The sequence below is a fragment of the Danio rerio genome, chromosome 24, assembly GCF_049306965.1.
Source record: "Danio rerio strain Tuebingen ecotype United States chromosome 24, GRCz12tu, whole genome shotgun sequence".
In the NCBI taxonomy this organism is placed as follows: Eukaryota; Metazoa; Chordata; class Actinopteri; order Cypriniformes; family Danionidae; genus Danio; species Danio rerio.
The window spans coordinates 39,608,059-39,618,260 of record NC_133199.1 but is presented as its reverse complement, the minus strand read 5'-3'; the positions used below and the strand labels follow the sequence as shown (position 1 = coordinate 39,618,260).

The window sequence follows — 10,202 nt, the reverse complement described above, 5'->3', positions numbered from 1 at the left end:
TATAATAATAATAATAATAAAATATATATTTGTAGTTGAAGTCAGAATTATTAGCCCCCTGTTTATTTTCCCCCCAATTTTTGTTTAATATAGAGATTTGTTCAATACATTTCTAAACATAATAATTTTAATAACTCATCTCTAATAACTGATTTATTTTATCTTTGTCATGATGACAGTAAATAATATTTGACTAGATATTTTTAAGACACTTCTATACAGCTTAAAGTGACATTTAAAGGCTTAACTAGGTTAATTAGATTCACTAGGCAGGTTAGGTTAATTAGGCAAGTTATTGTATAACGATGGTTTGTTCTGTATAGGTAATCGAACAAATTTAGCTTAAAGGGGCTAATAATTTTCACCTTAAAATGGCGTTTAAAAATTAAAACTGCTTTAATTATAGCTGAAATAAAACTAATAAGACTTTCTCCAGAAGACAAAATATTATCAGACATACTGTGAAAATTTCCTTGCTCTGTTAAACATCCTTTGGGAAATATTTAAAAAAGAAAAATAAATTCAAAGGGGGACTAATAATTAGGCAACTTATTGTATAACGATGGTTTGTTCTGTAGACTATTGAAAAAAAAAAAACAATAATTTTGACCTTAAATGGTTTTTAAAAAAATTAATAACTGCTTTTATTCTAGCCGAAAAAAAACAAATATATTATCTCCAGAAGAAAAAATATTATCAGGCATACTGTGAAAATTTCCTTGCTCTGTTAAACATAATTTGGGAAATATTTAAAAAAGAAGAATAAATTAAAAGGGGGTTTAATAATTCTGACTTCAACTGTATATAAAATAATTAACAATGCAGCACAATGGCAAACATGCACCACAAATAAAAGATAGATTGCTAACAGTCAGATTTTTTTTTGTATTTTGCATGCTTTTATTTCTTTTTGCAAGTTGCAACAATATTGCATGTATTTTATTAGTATTATTCACCACCATATACAGACCTAAGCACTATGCCGACTGTTTTTAGTCTCTGTTCACTAATAAAGTGAGATCTGAAGATGTTACGAGTGTGGTCGTGATTAATGATATATTTTTGACACTGCTTGTTGCTCGAAATTCAACAGATGATGATAGATTGGTACACTCTTACATTTGCTGTCTAAACATACATTGCATATTTACATTACATGCAGTCCTGCAGAAATATCTAACACACAGTTACATCAAGATCAAATATCTTGAACAATTATAACATTACGCTACACAGACTCCAGTATCTACTTCATAAATCAGAAACAGATGCATGAGTAACATAACATAATGCTTAATTTTAAAGGGCACCTGTTTTACCCCTTTATCAAGATTTAAGATGAGTCTTTTGTGTCTCCAGAATGTGTCTGTAAAGTTTTAACTCAAAACACCATCAGATTATTTATCAGAGCTTTCAGAATATTGGGATTTTCTGCTCTGAACACTGTGTAGCTGTTTTTGTGGCCTGTGCCTTTAATGCTGGTTCTCCCCGTCCACCGTTCCCACGTTCCTATCAGAGTGTGTCTCAATCTCCACCTCGGCTGCGTCAGATAAACAGCACAGTGACAGACATGAAGGAAGCCAATCTCGCGTAATGTTTGTGAGAAATGCTAGAGCAAGAACTTTCCCAATGATTATTTGATGTATTTGTTGTGGAGTTAATTCAAGCCTTTCTGCAATGATGAGTCACACACAATGTCCTTACAAAGTTCACGCAACACACACACTCACTGTGCGCGTTTAACTTAGCACTGAACTGGCACGGCAAATGTGACCGGTTACATGTTACTATCGACTGCTGTATAGATTTCTGTTATGTTAATGTACAAAATAAACCTGATTTAACGTCAACAAACCAGAATTGAAGCATCTTCTTTTATAATTGTACTGATAAAGGTGATAAAGTAGAGACAGTAAATCGCTTTAATTCAGTAACATGCGCTATTTGTAAATGTGGTAACTTGTAAAACTCATTTTTGATCACATTTGATGATGATTGATGATCACAGAAAGCTGAACAGATCTTTTAATCGCAGTTGCTTTGTGCACATCCTGTCTTATGGATATGATTAAACCAACACAATCTCACGGCAATTTGTAAATTTTTCATTTAGTGGCTAATTTGTATGAATTCGTACGATCTAATTCGTACAATTTAGTACGATTTGCTTATCCCCCAATGACGGTTGGGGTTAGGGGTGGGGTCAGGTGCCACGCCTCCTTTTTAAAATCGTACCATTTCGTACGACTGAACTCGTATGAATTCGTACGAATTAGCCACTAAACTGGCAAAACGTAAAATACTTACGTTTTCTTGTGAGATCAGGCTGGATTAAACATGTTACTACAAAGGCATATTAATATGCGGCTGTCAATCAATTTGGTGGGCGGGGAAACCGCACTCCCGGCTTCAAAATGGGAGGGATTTGGATCCTATTTTAACATCAGGAAATTAAAAAAGTGACTTGTGTTTATATCACTTTAATATGACTGTGGACACACTTTACTTACACACAGCTCTGTTCCCTTTAAAGCATTTGCCTTTGTGAGCAGCATTTGTACATTAGTCATGTTCAGAACATAGTACTGTATGAGCTGAAGAGTTTAAAATATATAGAGAATATATCTAATCATCCAGCATTGCGATGTATTTGCCCAATTAGTCAAACATATGCACTGTTTGTTAGCAGGTAAGATAAACGCTTCATATAAGTCTTCATATTATAACATAGTTGCTTGACATGCAAGACGGATTTATAATGGTACATAGCCATCTGGAAAACAGCATCGAGCTTACAAAGCCATTAAAAGAAAAGGTTTGAGATAAAGCATATGGATCAAGTGAAGGATTAAACTTTTTTGTTTCTGTTTTTTTTTTCTTTTGACACCATAAATGGCTTGATACAGCACTTCCTGTGCTCCTAATGAAAGCTTCACTGCTGGTATATCCTCATGCGTTCTCTGATAGTTCATTCTGTCTAAATGATCTGTTTCACAATGTCAACATTCAAGAAAATATAAACACTTGTTCTTAGTTTCATGCGATGGATAAATTCCATGTAGTTGTACAGCAAGACATTTTAGCATTTTCCTAACTGTCTAAAGTGCGTCCATGAAATTTATCATTAGGGTTACCCAGAATGATTATTAAATTAATTAATTCATTTTCTTTTTAAGCTTAGTCCCTTTATTAATCAGGAGTCGCCACAGCGGAATGAACCGCCAACTTATCCAGCATATGTTTTACACAGCGCTTGCCCTTCCAGCTGCAACCCAGCACTGGGAAACATCCATAAACTCTTGCATTCACACACATGCACTATGGACAATTTAGCTTGTTTAATTCACCTATAGCACATGTGTTTGGACTTGTGGGGGAAACCAGAGCACCTGAAGCTCAAACCAGTGACCTTCTTGCTGTGAGGCGACAGTACTAACCACTGAGCCACCGTTGCCGCCCATGATTATTAAATTAAAATTGTGTCAGATTGGGCTTTTTCTAAAAAAAAATTTTTTTTCTAAAAATTTATATATTTTAATCTGTAGACAAGAAATGTGTCAGACTACACACTGCTTCCTGACTAATCCTGTCTTTAATAATGTCTGATGTCATAGAGAAGGTGGAACTAGTGTTTAGCTTCAATAAACAAGAGCGTAAACAAACCACAAGCATACATTTTACCATATTTGAAGGCTGTGTGTGGAATAGTTGCTGTTGTATTATTGGTACTTTTCTGTTGTTTTATTGTCTATAAATTGTTTAGAAAAACAAAAAAAGCATCATCCTACAAGTTGAGTTACTGAAGAATCAGATTCATGCCTGAAGAAAAAAAAAAAAAAAAAGCTGAATTGCAGCACTCAAACAATTAGGCGTGCACAATATATTGGCGGCCAAATATCGACTCATAAATGGAATGTTTAATGTTATTGTTTTCATTCTGATAGCAAAATTAGGCGAATATCTTTAGGCTGATAAATCATGTAGTATTTCTGCTGGTTGAACCACTTCCAACTCAGGCTCATTATGGAAACATACCCTGGTTTACATTTCTGGAGAGAGCGTAATATGTGCCAGGAGCTACGTTTTTTTTTTTTTTGCAGTTTTTTTTTCTGCAAATCCACCAGAGTCCGCTCTAAACGCTTTTTCAGATCTCCAATTTCTCTCATGAATGCCATTTGTGCCTACTGTTCTCACATAAATCCACCAGAGATCGCTGTAGAATGACTGACTGACTGACTGACAGAAAGGTGACCAATTTCCTCCGCCCAACCCCTTCCCTAAACCCAACGGATTGTGTTTTCAAAAGGACCAATTGGCCCGCCCACCCCTTCCCCAAACCCAACCCGACAGTGTTTTCAAAAGCACTGATTGACCAGCCCATTGCCTTCCCTAAACCCAACTGATAGTGTTTTCAAAAGCACTGATTGACCTGCCAGCCTTATTCCCTAAACCCAACCGATAGTGTTTTCAGACTGACCCGACGTGCTTCTGGCTACGTAATTTGCTCTCTCCAGAAAGGTTTTCGGGGCTACGTATTCACAATGAGCCTGTGTTGACCACTTCACATGCTTGCCATCTTGTCATTTCAATTTTCTTTTTGGTATTTTCATTTTGGTTAATGTTCAGTGACTTTGTTGCTTTATTTATGCTTTTTTGTCATGGAAATCTTTGCAGCACCATCCCAACTGTGAAGTATGGGGGCGGCAGCATCATGTTGTGGGGCTGTTTTGCTGCAGGAGGGACTGGTCTACTTCACAGCATAGATGGCATCATGAGGAAAGAACAACAGAGTGAATGTTTTGGAGTGGCCATCACAAAGCCCTGATTTCAATCCTATAGAAAATTTGTGGGCAGAGTTGAAAAAGCTTGTGCGAGCAAGACAGCCTACACATCTGACTCAGTTACACTAATTCTGTCAGGTGGAATGGGCCAAAATTCTTTTAAACTATTGTGAAAAGCTTGTGGAAGGAGACCCAAAACATTTGACCAAAGTTATACAGTTTAAAAGCAAAGCTAAAAAAGCACCAAGGAAATAAGTGTAAACTTTTGACTGTCTAGAAATAAAAAAAAAAATCTCAAAAAAAATAAAATAAATTCACTCATTGTTGTGGCATTTAGCAAATGTTAATAATTTAGGTAACCCTAACAGGCCTAAAATAGTAAACGTTTAGTATGATTTACCACCAGATTTTTTTTTAAATGGTTATGTTCCTTTTTTTGTGGAGTGTATGTAAACTTCTGGTTTCAGCTATATGTAGTTGTTGTATAGGTATCTAAATGAAGACTAGTCTAATATTGGGCTATGGTTAGCGTCTATTTAAACCTGATTTAGCCTAGACCAAAATTAACTGAATATTAGACGTAGTCATTGAATAGCCGTTTAATGGAAGACTAGTTTAATATCGGGCTATGATTAGACATCTACAGTTTTATCTGTATATCTGTATTAGATTTTCACTGACAGCCCAAATTTAAACATGATTTAGCCTAGACCAAAATTTACTGGCAATTAGACGCATATATGTAGTCGTTGAATAGCCATCCAAACGAAGACTAGTGTAATCTTGGGCTATGGTTAGACGTCTATTAGGTTTTCACTGACAGCCCAAATTTAAACCTGATTTAGCCTAGACCAAAATTCACTGAATATTAGACGGATATATGTAGTCATTGAATAGCCGTTTAATAGAAGACTAGTTTAATATCGGGCTATGATTAGACATCTACAGTTTTATCTGTATATCTGTATTAGATTTTCACTGACAGCCCAAATTTAAACATGATTTAGCCTAGACCAAAATTCACTGGCAATTAGACGCATATATGTAGTCGTTGAATAGCCATCCAAACGAAGACTAGTCTAATCTTGGGCTATGGTTAGACGTCTATTAGGTTGTCACTGACTGACCAAATTTAAACATGATTTAGCCTATACCAAAAATTCACCGGCTATTAGACGTATATACTGTATGTAGTCGTTGAATAGCCACCCAAACGAAGACCAGTCTAATATTGGGCTATGGTTAGCGTCTATTAGATTTTCACAGACAGCCCAAATTTAAACCTGATTTAGCCTAGACCAAAATTCACTGAATATTAGACGGATATATGTAGTCATTGAATAGCCGTTTAATAGAAGACTAGTTTAATAAAAGGCTATGGTTAGACATCTACTGTTTTATCTGTATATCTGTATTAGATTTTTACTGACAGCCCAAACTCGGCTAAGTATAGACAGCTAATAGACATCCATTAAATCAAAAAATGCTTTGATATTTATCAACTAATATATTGACTATCTGAGTTATCGATTATCAGTACCAGTCAATAATTCCATATTGGTGCATCCCTATAGACAATCTGCAAGCCTGAGCATCATTTGCTGTAAAGTAAGGAAATACTTCAGGTGTATGTGAAATTTACAACAAAGATTACAAGACAGCTTCATCCTAAACCTGTTTTCAGATTTCAAATATACCTTTAAAGCACATCATTTCAGTCATGGATTATCGGAAGCACCTGGGATTACAGTGACAGTTTTCCTCAGTGAAGAGTCTGCACTCGTGACTTGAAAAGACCAAGGGGCTGAATTGATATGACATCAGCTAATTCTCTGTTGACTTGTTATACAGGCTGAGATGGCCGTATTTGAGTCTTTAAGCTCTGTACTGCTACAGGGCTCTCCGGGGGCTGGCGGACTTTAGACGGAGGGGCACTGCGCTTGTGCCACGTTATGGAGGGGTGTTGAGCGAGCCTCGTCACGTTAGAAGTGGAATCCGTGGACTAATTAAACCCTCCGAGACCACAAAACGCAGACCAGATTTACAACTCTCTCCACAACTGTTAAACCAACTCCTATTTATCGCTCAAATTACAGACACTGCACCCATGAGTGAACCGTAGGCCAGACGTCAGTGGAACTGGATTTTATGTCACATTTAGGATGGTGGTGCATGTATGGGTGATGCTCAAGGCGTCGGGGAGAGAAAAATAAAAGTCTAATCAAGATACAGCTCTGAAAGCTTGACTAGTTCCTTAGACGAGAAGGCTGAAATACTTGCCAGTCACTTGGTTTTAAAATTAAATGGATAGATCCCCACAAAAATGAACATTTTACTCACTATTTACTCACCCTCAACTGGTTATAAACCTGTTTGAGTTTCTTTCTTCTGTTGAACACAGAAGATATTTTGATGAAAGCTGAATAACTGTAATGACTGACTTCCATATTGGAAAAACAAATACTTTGGATATCCATAGTTACAGGTTATCAGCCTAGTAGCAAAGAATTCTGGCCCAGATTTGGCAAAAAGCTGGCACAGCAGGCATTCATCCGGCACTGGCATACAGCATGTGGGCCAAACATGGCCCGGGTTTGGCAGAGGTGGCACCGTTTTTAAGGCGGCACACAAGATTTGGGCCAGTTGAAAAACGTAGTATTTGGCCCAGATTTAAAAATTTGATAAGTGGGCCATGTGAGTTTGGCCAGTCTTGACCCACATTTAAAATACACTAAAATCATTTTTGAGTAAAGAAAAAAAATTCTACCAATCAGGTCACTTTGAGAAAAAGCGTGCCCATAGTGTGCCTAAAGCGCATCACTCCATGGGTTTATCAATTTCATTGCAATCGTGACACACCAACCTATCTGGCCCAGTTCAGGCCCAGTTATGAGTTATTAACTTGGCTGAGACTTGGCCCAGATATGGTCCGTGTTTGGCCCTTGTCTGGAAGCCAGATTTGGTCCAGTCATGTACCGTAATTCACTGTGGCATGTGGGCCAAGCAAAACCTGATTGTGTGGGCCAGAGCTGGCCCAGAGAAATTTTGCTATGTGGGCAGCTTTCTTCATATCCTCTTTTGTGTTCAACAGAAGAAAGAAACTCAAATAGGTTTGATAGGAGAGTAAATGATGCCAAGATTTTCATTTTTGGATGAACTATCCCTTTAAATTCACAATATATGTAAATTATACAATTTATTAGGTACACCTTGCTTGTTTTATCCAGAGCGGCTGTAATTGTAATTTTACACACACACACACACACACACACACACACACACACACACACACACACACACACACACACACACACATATATATATATATAAGCAATTCCAGCGTTATGGATGTGACATTTGCAGTATAAACTCAACACATAAATTCACAGTGAAAGCATATGTTACATTATATTGAAACATCACTTTATATTTTCCCAAACAACTCACCACAGAGTTATGGGACCAGAAAAATATCCATCTGTAAACATGTTTTGTACTTTAAATGAAGAAAATAAACATGCGTTATGGATGTGACAAAAAAAGTATGCGGGTTTGCAGTATACAGAAAATCAGTGAATTAAACTGCACATCCCAAAATAAATAATGATAATCAAAAGGTTAGGAGTTGGCTCTCTATAAAACAAAAATGATTGGTTTTATTTAATTTAATATTTTCACATTTATGAGGAAAAAATGTCGTTATGGATGTGACATCTCTCCGTTATGGATGTGACGAATGTGAAATTGCCACTTGTCTGACTTTGGTAAATCAAATAGAATAGTTTGAAAAAATTGACAGATGCATATTTTAGTATTTCTAAAATACTGTAAAATACTTGCTTACCCAAAATACCCAGAAACAGTTTCCGTAATTTGTTAAAAATTATCTTTTTTTTTCATGGCAAGGTTGACATTTGCATGGAATTGCTCATATATATATACAGTTGATGTCACAATAATTAGCCCGCCTTTGAATTCATCTTTTTCTTTTATATTTCCCAAATGATGTTTAACAGAGCAAGGAAATTTTCACAGTATGTCTGATAATATTTTTTCTCCTGGAGAAAATCTTATTTGTTTTATTTTGGTAAGAATAAAAGCAGTTTTGAATTTTTAAACGCCATTTTAAGGTCAAAACTATTAGCCTCTTTAAGCTATTTTTATACAATAACTTGCCTAACTACACTAACTTGCCTTGTTAACCTAATTAACCTAGTTAAGCCTTTAAATGTCACTTTAAGCTGTATAGAAGTGTCTTGAAAAATATCTAGTCAAATATTATTTACTGTCATCATGACAAAGATAAAATAAATCAGTTATTAGAAATAAAATATTAAAATTATTATATTGTGTTTAGAAATGTGTTGAAAAAAAATCTACTCTCTGTTAAACAAAAATTGGGGAAAAAATAAACGGGGTCTAATAATTCAGGAAGGTTAATTATTCTGACTTCAACTGTGTGTGTTTGTGTGTATATATATATATATATTTATTCATTCATTTTCTTGTCGGCTTAGTCCCTTTATTAATACGGGGTCGCCACAGCGGAATGAACCGCCAACTTATCCAGCAAGTTTTTACGCAGCGGATGCCCTTCCAGCCGCAACCCATCTCTGGGAAACATCCACACAAACATTTACACACACACACACACACTACGGACAATTTAGCATACCCAATTCACCTGTACCGCATGTCTTTGGAAACCAGAGCACCCAGAGGAAACCCACGCGAAGGCAGGGAGAACATGCAAACACTTCACAGAAACACCAACTGAGCTGAGGTTCGAACCAGCGACCCAGCGACCTTCTTGCTGTGAGGCGACAGCACTACCTACTGCGCCACTGCCTCGCCATCCTATTCCAATCCTAAATAAAAACAACCTATGTCGTGGTGCATAAACACTGTGCACATGATTTAAAAAACCAAACCAGCAAAAGCACATTATATTTACAATAAGCATTTTCAAAACCAAAGACACATAAACATACAAACATCAAAATGCTACAAACACAAATGCTCGTCCTAATGCACAAATATATGTTATTTTCTCAATGTACCATCAGCAAAAATGCCGCCCTCCCCGCAAACACACGTTGCTAACACAAAGAGAAAGCTAATCTAAAGCAATCTATCTAAAGAAAGCAGGCTGAATGGGAGCAGGCGAAGGCAAAGTTTGAGGTTGAAACTCTTCCAGGCATATTTCCTCTGCCTGGCTGCAGAGGAGAGAGTATGCTAAGATAGAAAGTATTATTTTCCTAAATGGAAGGTGTCAGATGGTCACGCTGAGGTGATCGGCTGTTCGAGATCACTGCTTCCCATCTGCAATTTGTGACGTGTGAAAGATTCAGCCCAAATGTGCTCACAAACTGGAAATCCACAGCACTTTTTCTTATCGGTGCCAAGCAAGATAACCAGCTG

At 36.6% G+C, this 10,202-nt stretch overlaps 1 protein-coding gene across 1 annotated transcript in view; it reads right to left on the bottom strand.

Moving 5' to 3' along the window:
* The window catches only part of ccdc178 (coiled-coil domain containing 178), a 326,195-nt gene that overhangs the window by 233,511 nt on the left and 82,482 nt on the right, over positions 1–10,202 (bottom strand). The gene's annotated exons all lie outside the window — the stretch shown is intronic.